We start from the raw sequence: 17,017 nt of genomic DNA, 5'->3' as shown, positions 1-17,017 counted from the left end.
CTGTTTCCTAAGAGCTTATGTTATGCATACTGATGTGTGCCCTCCTGCTCTGTTCTAATCAGTGAGGACTAGCAATACGTGATTATGCAGGATAATATATTGTCCCACAGAAGCACATTTTTATATTGGTAGAATAGGATCTAAACCTACACACAACACATACCTATTTATCCCAGTCTACCAAGGTAACCAAAGCCCCTTTGGCCAACTTCCACAAACCTTATGAGAGTGCCAAAAAGGATGAAGCTGGACCAGAATAATTTTGTATTCAGATGGGGAAAGACCAATGATCGAAATAGTAACAATCTTAATGCCTTATGTCTATACCAAAAAGCTTCCCCCATCCTTTCAGCCTCACTGTGAAAAAGGAATCACTGAAAGTCAGTGAAGTTGAAGTGAAGCCTTGGTATGGCTTGCTATGGCTGTTACTGACCTCTCTGCCTTACAGTGCCCCAGTCACATTTCCTCAACACTGTATTTTGTCAACTTAAAGACCACACAATTAAGAATTTTCTAGTCTTACAAAAGCAGCCCACATATCTGATGGTATTTTGAGACTTCTCCCTCTATTATATTTCAGACAGATGCTGTTTATGTTAACTTTTACTCTGCTCGGAGAAGCTGTGAAGTTAATAAAGTGATGAAATCTTCTAAAGATTTCAGTTTTCAATCTCACTGTTCTTATATTTCTGTACTAGCAATTCTACCTTCTTTTATAGGACACTGAAAAAGTTTTTGCAAGCAGTTCAATTTTTTATCCCCAACAGGGTGCAAATAGCCAGCGTGATTCCTTTATTAAGAAAGCTAACGTTACTCCTAAATATAGTGTCTTGCTATTTTACTGCATTTTACCTTTCCTTTTAACTCTTCTCTTTTGTAACTCTTATAATGCATCTTTAGCACAGCATACACAGATTCATTCCCTAAATTTCTGTGGAGGTTTTTAAGTTACTTTTTTCTGTTCCAAGGCTTTGCTGGAGCCGTGGTGTTTATCTTAGTTGTACTATCACATGGGGCACACATTTGGAATATCTCTGACAATAATCAAGAAACTCTTGATTACTTAAAATCGGTATTACATAATATGTGAAGGAACAGAGTAATAATTTGTCTTTGGTCTGAAGTTTTTGTTCATGCTTTATATCCATCAGCAGGTGCTGTTAAGCCTAAATTTATCCCTAGTACTGAATTTGTTTTTAAAAAAAAATGCTAAAAAATCCATTTGAGGAAGGCTTTTCATGGGACAATATATATTGCTGAATCTTCTCACTTTATCCTTTTCACCAGACCTTATACAGATTTATATCACACAGCTGGGATCCTGCAAACTTCAGAATACATTTTGAAGGAAAGGCAATTTAAGATAGCAAACATGAATGAAACATGGGATAAAACAGTTATGAAAGCCATAGAGTAATGCTGGCACTAGAATAACTGGAAATAAACTAACAATGATGATACTTTGAAACCTTGGGAAGGCTTTTAATCATGAGAGCAAGAATGCTGCAGAACAGCTTTCCAAGTGCAGAGGAGGAGAAAGCCTCCAAGAGTTACAGTCAAAATATTCTTATGGCCAAAGATAAATACATCATATATGCTATGAATTTACGCTTAGTCCAGAGAATGTTTAAATGGATTAATAGTTCAAATTATCTAAGGAATACAGAAAAGGCTCATTAATATTACAGTTAAAATTATTATATAAAATAACCTTCCTAGTATCATTCCCTCTTCTCTGGTATTGTACTCACCCTATTAATATTCCTCTGGGTCCTAAGACTGAAAATTTCAGTCTTTTCATCAGTTATGATTTGTTGTTGGCATTCTGAGATCTTCAGCAGGAGAGGCATGATGTTCATCTTGGGGTTGTTTTCCTCCTCAGTCTTGTTCTACCTGTGTTTATTTTTTATATTTTCTTAACACAGTCTGCTTCCTTGAAAGTCGCCTCCAGGCTCCCCCAGCCCCTGTTACTCCAAGGGACTGTTGTTTGTGACCCTGTGGTTCCCTGCGGCTTTACTATCCAGCACTCAAGCTAAACTCAAGCTAAAATCATTGCACAGCTGTTAAACCAAGATAAAACCAGCTCAGTCCAAGGAGACCAGAGACAAGTGCTGTCTCTGCACTGCCAGGTCAGTGCAAAGCCTGGCAACTTCTCCTGGTAATGGCAAAAATCATGTTTACTGGGCTATGGAAGACACAGCTTGAACATTTAAAAGGGGATTATATTTTCCTGGAAGTTCAAAAGATTGGACTCACTTACCCATGAGTGACCTCAGCTTCATGTTCTTAAGTATTTAACTCGTGTGCATGGTAGTGGGTTAGGCGTATTGACAGATGAAGTATCAGAAGCATTAGAAGTGTTAGAATGACAGACAAGGCTATTTACTAGCAGCAGTTCACTAAATGAAATCTAATAATTGACTTACTCCAGTGAAATTTTAAGTTTTTAAAATGCTCCAGATCTGAAACAATTTTAATAATGTTAAATAAACACTTCTGACCAAAAAATTGCCATTCGGACTTTTTATTAAAATGTCAAAGTTTTTAATGGAGGAAGGGTAATGTTTGGTTTGGTTTGGGTTGGGTTTTTTTATGTTTGTTTTCATGATTTGTTTTTTTAGGGCCATCTGGGCTGAGGGCTCGGTTTCCAGGAGTGATTAAACATTTATGTTACACATTTACGTTAGATATTAATTGGAAAAAGTATAAATCTTCAAGTTAGAAGTCTTAAAAAGGAATTAATTTGCAGAATGGAGACTGACTACTGAGTCCACTAGAGATCGGATTACATAAATAAGTTAATGTTGCATTACCTCTTTCTGCTTGCATATAATTTATATGGTATCATGATGACCTGCTTGCAAAAAGAAGGATGGTAGGCACTCCAGTTCAGAATGCTCAGGTATCTCACAGTCACAGAACACACTCATGGTGGATGTATCTGCAAACTCCTCAATATAGTGAGCAGCATAACATAATGATGCTCTTATCAAGTAAACACAACTTCGTCCTTCATCCTAACCATGTGAGATTTGATATCACAGTTTTCAATGATAAACTTTACAGTAAGATTTACCTGAACTCAATTGGATTTGATTCTGTATGTTTAAAAGGTAAAATTTTCACATGGCTAGAAATAATCTCCATGTTCTCTGAAGAATTCTCCCCATCTCTAAACTTGACTGGTCTATAAAATTTGGGGTTTTTTCTGTGCTTTTTCATACAAGGGTATGGTCTCTACTTTCAAACAGTTGTGACTCTTTCATCACAGTACAAGTTCAAATTCTTAAAGAGATCCTGTGTGAGACATGCAAGATTATTGTTTCTCAGTTCAATGTGCTCTGAATTTACACTTTTTCCAGTGCACTGTCAAACTCTTCAGAGCAAGGAGGTGTGGGCTGTACTTGCACTGGAACTAAATGCTTGGTAACCACTTCCCAGAGCAATGTAAGGGCTACTCAAGTGTCAGCTGAAAATGAATTCCATCTTTTTTTTTTTTTTCCTGGATGATTTTGATATGAGAGCCCTTCTAGAGAGAATCCAGCAGCTGATTTATCTTGGGATCTTGAGGTGTGCTTGCATGGCTCATTTCTGTAATCAAAGTCTGCTTCCTCCCTATTGCTTCCCGGCCAAAGTTTGAAAGATGGCCCCCAGCTTCCCACAGGCCTCATTAAACCACAAGGCTGTGGTTTGTTGCACTGTGTTAAACCGGCAAAGCTCTACACACAGTTTTTACTAGTGTAAAACTGGTGCTAGAGGAAACTGAGTAGAGAGATTGAGAGCTCTTCTCTTGGAGAGCCTGCAGAATTTCAAAGCAAGCTTGACAGCTTAATATTTAGCATGATTTGGTGAAACAGAGTCAGATGATAATTACTTACTTTGTCTTATGATGACTGGAAGTAGAAGACAACTGGGTGCATTCAAGGAAAATGAAGTGGGAAGAATGCAAATCATCTAACAAAGTCTTTCAGTCTTGGAATAAAATGTAGTCACAGACTCTTTCATGTTAGCTGCACAACGTATGCTTAGGATAATGCTGAAGTAAAGCAATGAAAGGTGCTGAAAAATTTACATTTAACATTATGAAATGCATTGTCTCTCCTCCCCCTAAGATTTTTTTAAAAATGCCAGAAATTCAATTCGCTAAAAGAAGTGACAAAACAAAGGTGATATAGCAATTTTTTTGTTGTTTAAAACAATGCTGTTTCATTTATTGTGCTAGCAGAGTTCATTTTAGATAACATCTTTTCATTTTACAAACATGGGTATTAGTAGCTGCTAAACTGTATCATGTTGCAGTTTTTACTGTGCCTGGAGGGCAGAGCAGAATTTATTGTTTGGCAGTTATTTAAAAAAGTTATAAATGTTTATATTTTATTTAGAGAGCCTCATTTAGCATTTTTATTTGGAGAAGAAAAGAACAAGTATTTGGAGCATGTATGAGTTAATCTTCAATTAGTAGTCTCCAGAAGAGAGAGAACATTCTTAAAACTGTAATTTTCCTTGGAAGAAAAAATCCTTAGAAAAACTCTTCAAACCTGTAATTAACAATGAGTATTCAGTAACAGCATATGGCCAGACAAGCCTCTGAAAGCTTGGAGTCAGTGAATCTCTGCAAGATCTTACCCTGGTAACCATCACAGTGACATAACTGACCATTTGGGCCTGGAGATATGTAAATTAACTTAAGTGAAAAAAAGACATTCTGCATGACATAGTTTGAAATAAACATTCTTGGTAAGAAAGTTCATTCCATTGTAGTCAAAGGGAGTTTTACTATCAAATTTATCTGTCATTGTACCCACTGTTTTAGTCTGCCATCTTAAGATGCTCAGGAGGAGCCAATCACATGACAGATGGATCATTTCTGCTTTCTGTTGGGTCCATGGGTTTTATGAGTGCTCGGCATTTTGGAGAAACAAGCATTTAAAAGAAATAAAAATTTCTTAGAAATATAACCTCTAGCAATCAAATATTTTTTTAAAGTGGTGAATTAAAATATGGGACACCTTTGATTTTTCTGGATTGATAACATTTGGATAGTTCTAAGGATAGAAAATCTTTTCTCATCCATTAATGGCAAGCTTTGCTTACATATGAGTTAACAGAACAATCCTTAGTCTAACAATATCTTCATATCACATTGCTTTAATTCCAGTGATTTTTCTACTAAATTAGAATGAGTGTCTGAGTTATTAGTCTTAGGAATCTTAGAGTTTTGCATTTCCTTTGTGCATGTAATTTTTCTTTAAAGCCTGATATTAAACTCTAATTTTGTTATAACAGCAATTAGAAGATGAATGAGAAACAGACAAAGAGTTAGAGAAGTCCCACATGAACACCAGGTATATCTGGTTCCTGTGCCAAAGCAGGTGTCCATTTAAATTTTACACAAAAGGCAAATGAGTGAGAATGGTAGAAAGGAGACGGTGAGGACTAAAACAAGTCCAAATTGTCTAATAATCACCTTAATTTTTTCCCAAGGCTTTCACTCTAACAGCATTAGATATGGAAAGAGGGAAGTGGGAAGGCAGGAAGGAAGAAAGGAAGGCAGGCACACAGACAAGCAGGCAGGTAGGAAGGAATTAACATCCTACTTTTCCTGCTTTAATTATGTTTCGCAAACCTTCTCAGTTTATAATATAGTAATCCTGAAAAATCTCTGAAGTGGCTGTTCATCTTTCTCTCACTCACGTAACTTCAGCTTACTCCTGAAGGTATTGTCCAATACAGTAGTTCAGGTGTATGCTTTGGTACATGCTGTCCATTACTTGTGAAACAATTTACCCAAACTGTCTCTTTACTGGTACACTATCTCAGTTTCAGTCCATTACGTTTGTTTAACAATTAGTTCCTGTCTCATAGAGCTGTTGGTTTTTCCATATTGAGGGTCAGCTAGCTCCCTTCAACCATATCTCAAAGGTGGAAAAAACCTTGAAACAATGCTCATAAGCTGCTCTGAGGGACAGTACTGGCTATTTTTGGAACCATGAAATGAAAAGCTACAAAGGAAAACAAAGAGCTGAAGTGGCAAAAAAATGAAACTCCCTGTCTAGGAGATCCCTTTATCTTTGCTAAGATAGATATATATAGATATATATAGATATATATAAGTATATATATATCTTATATATGCTGATGGCTTACCTTCTCTTCATAATTTCTTTGCTCTGATCTGAATTGTTTGATAGCTTCTGATATAGTTTCTGGCTGTTACCAATGTCCTTCATGTGCAGTCAAAAAAGACGAGGTATTCCTAATGTAATTTGTAGTCCACTGGTCTATTTTTATACTTGTAAGATTTATTTACCGCCAATAATTTGTGCTAATGCCTTTACTATATTTTCCACAGCTTTCTTGAAGTCTGTTCACTATATTTTAGTTAATTTTTTAATTCCTCTATTCACTATGTTTTAATTCATTTTAAAGCTATATGCTGATCATAATGAATATTTCTCCAGCTTAAAAATGAAAAAGCTGACTTCCACCAAAGATTCAGATTTTTAAAGCAAAAAAACAAACACTGTTGTCAGAAGTCATTCCAGTCAATTGGAATGACTGTGAAGTTGTAAGATGAAAAGCTTTTACTTTTTGATAAGGGCCTTGAGGAGCTGAATGCTCACAGTGGAAATCACAGACAATGTATGACACTTGGTTTCTTTACGGTCATTTAGGCATCTTTGATGTTATCTGCATAGAACTAAGGTAGGACATAATGACTGAAAAACTATGCAGTTTGTGTATACATAAATATAGGTAAACTGTAGTTGTCCTTCCCTTTCTACTTCTTTAAGGGCAAACATTCCTTAGAGCCTCGTTTTTCAAATTCTTCTACTACTCTGTTTACATTTAAGCTTTTGAAGAAGCATAGAAATATTCTTTTTCTTTTTTTCCTGTTTCCTCTTGCTTTGTTGCTACCAAAAATCACTGCCAGCTTATTGCTATAAAGAGATCTGCTTCTCACACTTTGTTGTGAGTTCTTAGGCCTTCACTGATAAGTGAACTTCAGCAACTCTATGCCCAGACTTTAAAGCAAGGCAGTGACTCAATTTTTTTAAAAGGGACACAAGGGCTATCTTTTGACATAGCTTCAGTGCTAATGTAAAATTGTGCCGGTAAAGCCAGTATAAACAAGTGAGGAATCATTAGGTTCAAGGAGTGGCACAGATAAGGTGATTACCATGACTGTATTCTTGGTGGACTGGTAGACTGACAAATTATGAGAGGAAAACCAAACAAAATAGAAATAATTAACACCAAAAGGCCCATTATATCGTCCATTCAGACCTCTGGTGTAACGCAGCCATATACATCCAGGTATGTCTTCCAGATATGTCTGTGTTAAATATTCAGTCTCTGGTTACAGTGCAACACTGAACCACATTCTATAGAGAGGGAACAGCAGAGATCAAAATACTGACAATGCCCAGAGTCCTCCACAATGGCAGGGAGCTGACTGGCTGTCGTAAGCATGCATATGGCCCAAGCAGATGAAACTGTCAAGTTCCCATCCAAGCTTCAAAGTAAGTCAACTTTTCGTCCTTCTCTCCCTTCCCCTCCCCTTCCCCTTTACCCCCTGAATTTTGGGAAAAAAAATCTTCCTACTCTTACATCTAGTCATCGCTATATTACTGAGTGACGTTTCAGAGAAAGAAGGAAAAAACAGCTGCAATCAAGAACACATCTGATCAGTTGTGCCTCTGGGAATACTCTTCTTCCTAACCCCTGTGGGTGAGTAGCTGAACCCTCGGGGCAATATTCTTTTCTTAAAGTTCAGCAAAGAAGGAAATGAATAAACCAACACATAAATTCACAACTTTATGCTTGAAAAGAAGAATCCCAGTCAACTAACTCAAACACTGCTATGGGCCTGGAATTTCTCCCAGAAACTATATTAAACTATATTATTTAGGGAAAAAACCTGATCTCATCCGAAATACACAAAGGGGTGGTTAGTCTACCATTTTCCCTGGAAACTGTTTAATTGCCCTTACAGCCAGGAAATTGCTACCAATTTTAAGGTTGACTTTGTCTAACATCAACTTCCAACTATTAGATCCTGTTACACTTTGATCGGCAAAATTGAAAAGTACTCCATTATCTGATTTTTTTTCCTATGCATAGGCAGGTTTCCATAGGGACTCAGAAACATTTCACACAACTCCTTGATCAGATGAGCTCTTAAAGGCTTGTTTTTCAGCTGCACATAATTTTTGGAGCGCTAATTTGAAATGTCTTTATGATTTCAACACTCTTCTCCACGTATGGATTCCAGAAGGGGACATAATATTTCAGCAGTTGGTTCATCAGTGTAATTGCAGATGCAAACCTCAATTTCAATCTGCTCTGTGATATTCTTCTTTGTATGAATATAGTAGCATTTTGGCCACAAAATTGCGCTGAGAACTTATCCTTAGACAATTATCTATACTTACGTCATAGTCCTCTGTGTGTCTCCCTCTTGGAAGTGATTCTTGAATTTCAGTAGTTTTAATCTGCATTCTTTGCTTCCTTATCTCTGGCTGGTATACAAACACATTGATGATCATTTAACCAAGTAATTCACATCACTCCATGACTCTGTAATATAGCTATTATGTACCATAATTCCTAGTCTGTCTACCATCTGCAGACTTCTCCAGGAAGTATTTGATATCACCATCCCAACAGACGACAAAGAAACTAAGTAGGGACAAATAGAGAATTGATCTTTAAAAGACCTTACTTAAATAACTTTATTCGTTCATATATCTCACATTTCAAAATTTGTCAATGAGCCTTTTCTAACCCAGTCAGCTTGTGAATTCCACCTATGTATGTCTTAATCAAAATAGATGTCAAAAGCTTTGAAGAAATCCCTGTATCTTTAATCATAACTATTATCATTTTCAGCTAGTCTCTAAAAACACCACTGAGTTTGTTTAAAGAGATCAACTTCCCAAGAAACTCCAATGACTAGTGCAAATTAGACTCTTACTTTTCTGAGTCCTAAATTAAACACCCCATTAGATATTCAGCTTTTAGGTCACACTAAATGATTTATAACTTCCTAGTTGTTTCTTTTGACCCTTTTAAAATATTAGAGTTGCATACGCAGTCTTCAGCTTTTGTTCAATATTGTCATCAGTTTTTCAGAGGTGCTCACCTCATTCCCTTTAGGCCATAGATTATAAAAAAAGGAAAACAAACAGTCAACTCAATTGTTTTTCTAGTGGTACCCATTGTCTCACACGAGTTTGAAAATTTTGCTCTGTACTTGCAGAGAAATGCAAACTGCAAAGGAGCCTCAGCTGGGGATATAATGTGTCCAATTCCCAGTAGACAGATGAAAAGGAGATGCAAAATCAGTATAGTTTACTGTTCAAAATCATCTGGGATATAGTATCATGTGACAGACCAGTTGGAAAACAAACAGTTTGATTGGAACACTGCAAAAAAGGCGTTAAATTGACATTTATTGTTACACACAGTGAAAATTAATACTTTGCTCCTGGGGTACTGAAATTCAAAGAAACAAACTGTAGCATCATTTTAATTTTTATAGCTATTAAAGATTTTGTATGTGCTTGTTGTTTAACAGTGGCATTAAGCACTCAGTTCATTTGCCAAAACACAGGTATGCAGTGGCATTTGGGATATCCCAGGCCTACAGCTGTCCTTCAGAAGGGCATGATGATCCCCTAAGCCCTTGGTCATGTCTGCCAGCAGCACATAACATATCCATTTGTTACCATTTCATTGTAACTTCAGAACTTTTCGTCTCTAACTTGATACTTAGCACTGCATTCCTAGTTCACCACAGGATTAGTGAAAGGCAATGCGACTGGAAGGCACTCTGTTCTCAACCACCTTGAATATGTCTCTCTCATACTGTTCAGTCCTTTTTTATCATTGTGAAAGTGATCGGCATTTATTGAGTTAAGGCCAGTATGACAGTTCATACTGAAATCTTGACATTTCCATGGATAATGCCTTAGCCATGGGTGCTCTGACATTGATTAGGTCCTCATCATTTTAGCTCTCCTTCTGTCCCTACCATACTGTCCCTTCCTCTTCCCTTCCCTTTCCTTCCCTTCCCTTTTTTTCTCTTCTGTCTTTTTTTGGGTTTTTTTGTTCTTTCTTTCCAGCCCTCTCTTCTTCCCTTCCTTCTTCCTTGGACACATTGAAAAACTCATTCAATGCTTAGTTAGCTATCCGGACACAACAGCCCAGACTTGGCAAGTTATATCCTCACATATCAGAAAGCAATGTAAATTATCCCAAAAAATACATTTAAGACATTTCTGTCCTCAGCGTAAAATTGATCTATGTGGTCAGTTCTGTTTGATGAGCCTTGCGATGACTGTGTACGTTACGCACAGGAAAAACAAGCATAGTGTAGGTCAGGACATACTGAGCTCCCCAAAACAAGTAGCCTAATGAGAATGCAGCTCTGAAGAAGTGTTTCACCTTTCTGTAGGTGAAAAGCTATTAATACAAGGGACTCACCTTATCCTGGAGGACAGCACATATTTGTGAAATGGGCACCATTCATACTAATCGTCTATATATTTGAAAAGCTTTGCACTTGTGTGTGTGCCAATAAGTGCTCAGGTTTTAGTTGAAAATTGTTGAGCTACTGTGTTTCTTCACAGTCTTCTCGTCTCGAGTAAGACACCCCTTCCTAAAGCAATATATATCTCCCCACAAACATATATGGAATGCTAATGTATTATGTTTTTACAACAACAAAAAAGCAAAACAAAACCAACTAATGATAAGAAAGGTTTTATTGTGTATTTTTGGCAAAGAATACTCATGTAAATCACTCCTAAAAGTACTGGGTTGAAAACTTCGACATAGACTTCCTGATTCAGTCACATAAACTGGACAATGACAGAAGCAATGGAAAAATAAAGTACTGCAGAACAGGAATGTAGAAGAGCTTTGGGACATATGCTGAATGTGATAAATAGTCCTGCTGCTAGAGCCTAGAACATTGGATGAATCCCTCTTACCTTTACAGCCTGTAGCCATGTTAACCAGACACCCTGGAGCAGGTTGCAAAAAATGACTAATAAATCACTGAGCTGGTAATTAGCTCTTGCTGAAATTTTTGCTGTTCTATGATGGGGTTTATCTTACTCTGTATTCTGGGAATTAATTCCACTCATGAGATTGCAGCTCATACAAACTTACTGAATCAACTGTTTAGCTGATTAGTTCAGATATACTGCAATGAATTTTGGGATGGAATTAATTTCTGCTTATAAGCTCTCTGAAAGTTAAGCATAGAGAGGAAACTGTACTCTTAGGTTCCTTCTGTCATCAAAGGAAGGGATGAGTGATACATCTTCATAAGTTTTGCCTCTAGAAAAAGTAACATGACTTATCCCCTGGAAATATCTGTCCTCATTGTTGAGGATGCCTAAATGTGGACCAAACTTTAACTTTCAGATTGTTGAGTTGGATAAGATTAATCCCATTCATTAATCACTGCAGTTATTTGAACTAATTAAAAACTAGATTCAGTATTTCTGTGCCACTAGTGATCACAGTAGAGTAACTATGGAGCAGGATGTAGTCTTGGAGCATAGTCACAGGCTGAAAAGGATTTCAGAACGAGTGAATCCAATAAAGCCTTTTCTCATTTCATCTTGTAGAGTATATAATTATTTTTTTAAACAAACTACTAAAAGATGTGAAACAGTTTTAAAATTCAAATTCTTTGCAATAAGAAAGAAAAATAGTAATTTAAACATAGCATATGGGATTATATAGTATTTTTTATGTAAAAGTCTGAATTTTCCCTTATGTAGCAAATCAGATTAAATTACAGAAAATCCTAATTTCTTTGAGATATCATTTAGATAATTACTGGTATTTGAAATTATTCTTTCAAAGGCACCCTAATATGTTATAACCAATAAGTAAACTCATGAGAAAGAATAGCACAGCATGAGACAAGCATTCAGCAGTGTTAAGTGTTTCTTTTATGAGTCATTGTGATGCTACTATGCCAATCATTCTGTGTGGCACCAGCTATTATAACTGAAATGAAAGATGATTACCAGAAACTACTAGTCTACTGCTTCAAGTTGTAAACAAATAACTATCATCTTTCATTATCCTTGGTGTCAGGGGTAAAGTTGTACAATGGTATGCAAAAAAATGAAATGAAAAATGAAATATTGATCTGTTTTAAATTTGTCATTTATACAATGCAGCAACAGAATCACAAAATCACAGAATCACAGAATCACAGAATGGTTGAGGTTGGCAGGGACCTCTGGAGGTCATCTAGTCCAACCCCCCTGCTCAAGAAGGGCCACCTAGAGCCAGTTGCCCAGGACCATGTCCAAATGGCTTTTGAATATCTCCAAGGATGGAAACTCCACAACGTCTCTGGACAACTTGTTCCAGTGACTGGCCACCCTCTCAGCAGAAAAGTTTTTTCCTTTAAGCAGAAAATCCTGTGTTTCACTTAGTGCCCATTGCCTCTGCTGCTGTCACTGAACAGCACTGAAAAGAGCCTGGCTCCAACTTCTTTACACCCTTCCTTCGGATATTTATATACATTGATAAGATCTCCCCTGAGCCTTCTCTTCTCTAGGCCAAACAGTCCCAGCTCTCCAGTCCCTTAATTGTCTTCATGGTCCTTTGCTGGACTCTATCCAGTATGTCCGTATCTCTCGCACTGGGGAGCCCAGAACTAGACACAGTACTCCAGATTTGGTCTCAGGAATGCTCAGTAGAGGGGAAGGATCACGTCCATTGACCTGCTGGCAACACTCCTCCTAATGCAGCCCAGGATCCCATTAGCCTTCTTTGCTGCAGGGGCACTTTGCTGGCTCATGCTCAACTTGGTGTCCCCCAGGACCCCCAAGTCCTTTTCTGCCAAACTGCTTTCCAGCTGGTCACACCCCAGCATGTACTGGTGCATAGGGTTGTTCCTCCCCAAGTGCAGGACTTTGCACTTCTTGTTGAAATTCACAAGGTTCCTGTCAGACCATTTCTCCAGCCTGTCAAGGTCTCTCTGGATAGCAACATGACCTTCTGGCATATCAGCTACTCTTTCAAGTTTACGTCATCAGCAAAGTTGCTAAGGGTACACTCTGCCCCATCATCCAGATTATTGAGGAAGATGTTGAAGAGGACTGGACTCAGTATTGGCATCTGGGGTACACCGCTAGCTATTGGCCTCCAGCTAGACATCTCTACCACTGATCACAACCCTATGGACTTGGCTGTTCAGCCAGTTTTCAATCCACCTCACTGTCTGCTCATCCAGCCCATACTTCATCACCTTCTCTATGAGGATGTTATGAGAGACATTGTTGAAAGCCTTACTGAAGTATAGGTAGACAATATCCACTGCTCTCCCCTCATCTACCTAGCCAGTCATTTCATTGCAGAAGGTTGTCAGGTTGGTCAAGCATGACTTTGCCTTGATGAACCCATGCTGACTTCTCACAATGAATTTCTTGTCCTTCATGTGCCTGGAAAAGGTGTCCAGGATTAGTTGCTCCCTCACCTTCCAAGGAATCGAGGTGCAGCTGACCCGTCTGCAGTTTCCTGGGTCCTCCTCCTTGCCCTTTTTGATGATAGGAGTGACATTTGCTTTCTTCCAGTCCTCATTCAGGCCTTCCAATTGCCATGATTGTTTAAAGATAATCAAGCATGGCCTCGCAATGACATCTGCCAGCTTGCTCAGCACTCGCGGATGCATCCCATCAAGCTTCATGGACTTATATATGTCCAGTTTGTTTAAGTGTTTTCTGACCTGATTCTCTTCCACCAAAGAGGATTGTGTTTCTGTACATGATAAGGTACAGTCTACAGGCAGATCAGGTGCTTGACAATGTGGTGGGAGTTGCCAGTTACCTGCCTAGACATATTTTTAAAGTGATTGATACAAGAATACTTTAAATGGCCCAATGCATTTAATAGTGTTAAAAAATTTCTTAATTTGTGTATTTTCCAGTGCTAAAAAAATAAATTGACCCAGAAGGTTCTATGGATCAAGAGGATAAGTCTCTGAAATATCTTGAAACTAAAGTTATGTCAGCTTTCCACTTTGAGATCTCAGAGCTTCTTCTCTTGATTTTATACATCTTTGGCATTCATGACTTTATGACCCCAAATGTTAAACTAGGCAGAAGCAAAGCTAATCTAGATCATTCTCGTCTCACGCATAGGTATGAAACCAGGAAATGAGAAATAATAAAGTGCATGAAAGGCAATCTTATAACTGCATCTTTTGCAATAGTTCAGCAGCCTGGGCATTTCAAAATGGAGACTTTTTTCAAAGAAAAGGAAAAAAAAGATTCACTACATATACTGGATTAGTAGAACTACTTAATAAAATTATCCCTGCGATACAAGCAGTATGAAAGCATATGAATAATGTACAGTAGTTACGGGAGTTACCATTGTAACTCAATGCTTTGAAACTGATGATATGAAAAGCCATGTGTGGACAGCTTTAGTCAATTGCCCATGTTTCCATTTGGATAAAATTAGATAATTACTCGCCATGTATGGAAATACGGATGCTTCCTTAGCTTAGGCTTGACAGCTTTAGAAAGAAATTACTTAGCTTACTTTACTTATGAATGTGTACTTTTCCTTTCACCCTGGAAGTAGCCTTGTCCAGTCCACAAGTACACTGCTTTGCAGAGGCAGTCTGTATGCAAAAGAACACTCACAAGACTTGTACAATGACAATAATTCAAAATAGAAAAGAATGTCTCCCTCGTAGTCTGGAAGAATGAAAGATATCAAAGTGTTTATAATAAATTCAGAGGTTAGCCAAGAAGTTTTGCTTTCTTGTCCAGAGGAATTCTCTTCCTGGTCATTGGAAAGAAGTAGAGACTGACAGCCGTGAGTTGCAGAGATAGAAGCACTTGGATGCACTTTGCAGCTTTTCCAGATACTTAGAAATTGAACACTTCTCTGACCTTTCTATCTCAAGTGTCATAAATAGCCTTAAGACTATGTTTTCGCATAGTGAGAAAATATAGGAACTTGTCACATACAATGGTCCACAGTTTGCTGGGAAACAATTCACGTCATTTATAGACAAATATTACTTTAGCTTCTAGCTATGCTAGAGCAAAGAAAACTGGCCAGCACGGGAAGAATCCAGTGCTAGCTTTATATAAAAACTTTTACTTTTCCAGATATAAGAAATAATACTGGATTAATTTTACTCCAAGATAGCTAATTATTAAGAGGTAGCTGAAGATGCTGATTCTTGTTCTAGGAAATATATTGCATCCTGAGTGGTGAATCTAACTATGCCAAAACAAAGAGGTTAATAGATTATCAAAAAAGACATGTACACATCCATTTAAAAAAATTAATACTTCAAGGGCAGTACATAAGCTGCTTTCCTGCAGTTACAGTAAAATAGACTGGTGAAACAGGTTGACCAATATCTATTTTTGTGTAGAACAAATGCATGGTTTCAAGCCAAGCAGGTGCTTTTAGGACAAACTGAGACAGTTGCTTCTTATTCCAAGGTCAAGATATGACTCAGTAAACCATTTATTAGAATGAGTCTTGAGCAGGGGCCTTAGTTATCCTCTAAGCAGGAGCTGGATGTCTGCCTAATAGGTGCTATTATGAAGCCATCAAGGTCTCAAGAATACATCTGAAAGTTTTGGCTCCAAATTTAGGCCCACAAATATCCAGAGTTGGATTCATCATGACTTATAAGAATTATCTTTTTTTTTTCCTAGTGTGAGTAATTGGTCATGTATTTAGAGCTGGATCTCAAAAGTGGCTGACTTCAATCCTTCCCTCTTGCAGAACTAACAGCCCTGAATCAGATGCATAGACTCCCAGTAAGATGCAGGGAGAGCATCTGACATTTATGACAGGAATCTCCAAAAACCAGTTGAGTGAGGAATTGTATAAATTAGCTGAGAGACAAAAAAGGAAAGATTCAGATTAGGTTCCTAAATTAAGGCAGCATGAATAACTTTCTTTTGCCATTAACTTTCCAATACTTGTGTGTTCTTCAGTACTTGTATGTATCTCACTCTCTTTCTGTTTCTTCCTGTATATATATATATATATACACACAAGCACACATGTATATGAACACACACACATATGCACACATACATACATGTTTTTTCTTATGTCTTTTATAAGGTTCATATTGAGATCCTTTTTCTTTCGCTGGCTTTGTTGTCTTTCCTAGTGTAGCCTTCCATATTCTCTAATCAACAGAATATACTTACTTTTGGTTTTGAAGCTAATTTTTATTGAATTTTTCATTATTGCTGTTATTTCTTTGTAACATCACCAGTCTTTAAGAAATTTCTGCAAGTTTTGGAAACGATTAATTTACTGGCTTGAAGCCTTTCTTCTTATTGTAACCAGATTCTCTGCCAGTGAGCTATTTGCATTTAACACCAATCTTTTGGGTGTTAGTCTGATGCTAGATTAATGCCAGTCCTGGCTTCGTTGTAATGGTGAGCAGAAGACAGGTTAGAGTTTATGAAACACTGCCCTCCTGTGCCTCAGTAAAAAGAGACTGGAAAGAGCGATTTGGATTTCTTCCCTTTTTTGTAGTTACAAGTAAATGGTATGATCACATATTCAGCTCATATTTTGCTGGGCTAGAGCAGATTGCTTCTTCCTTTGACCTTCTCATCTTCATTTTTTTGTAGGCAAAAGAGCAAGGGATGTTTGCTGACAATTTTTATTATTAATGGATGAGTAGGAGAAGAAAAATAAAATGGCAAGCTTCAAAATTATATAGCTGGGAGAAGTGCGTGCAACTACAAATAAAATACATACAAATATACTAAAATAAAGAGAACAGGAAAGGGAAAAAGATGTGGTAATTTCTCAAAAAAAATTGCTTGATATTTTATTAAGTAGTGAGCAGTGTCCCACTGGAACATTATAGATCATATAAATACATCTGTCTGATAACTAAATCAAGAAATAATTCCATTAAGAAGAAAATAATAGCTAACATTTTAAGTTATATCTCTGAGCATACCAAGAAGGTGGCTACAAA

Source organism: Platalea leucorodia (genome assembly GCF_965183815.1).
Source record: "Platalea leucorodia genome assembly, chromosome: 6".
Classification (NCBI taxonomy): Eukaryota; Metazoa; Chordata; class Aves; order Pelecaniformes; family Threskiornithidae; genus Platalea; species Platalea leucorodia.
This window is presented reverse-complemented; position numbering follows the sequence as displayed.